Here is a 537-nt window from a genome sequence, read left to right on the forward strand (position 1 = left end):
TTATCTTTATAAAAATCTTATGTATTTTTCATTAAAAAATTTTTTAAAAATTCGTCTATTTGACATTCATGTTTAAATAACATTCTTATTTAACAATATGATACTTGCATGACAATCATTGAAATAAATATATAAATGTGGATTATAATCTTCAGAATTTATATTCTTATAAATTTTGAATATTTATAATATTATACTATATTATATTTATAATAATATATTATATAAAAATTTTAATAGAATATAATAAATTATGAAATACATAAAAAAAATACCAGGAATTTTAATTTTATATAAAAATTAAAAAAAGAAATAAATAATGAAAAAATTGATATATCATTTGAAATATTTTTGCTAAATTTGACTTTTTTCATAAGTTAACAGATTCTTACCTATATCGAAGTTTCAAAATGTGCAATTTTAGATCCTGTGAAAACGTCCACTGAATTGCGACTATGGATAAACCTAATTTTAACATAAGTTATATCATTGCTAAATGTATCGGACAAGATCGGACTTGTTCGCGAAACTTCGTAT

Source organism: Apis dorsata, unplaced genomic scaffold (assembly GCF_000469605.1).
Source record: "Apis dorsata unplaced genomic scaffold, Apis dorsata 1.3 scaffold_5, whole genome shotgun sequence".
Taxonomy (NCBI): Eukaryota; Metazoa; Arthropoda; class Insecta; order Hymenoptera; family Apidae; genus Apis; species Apis dorsata.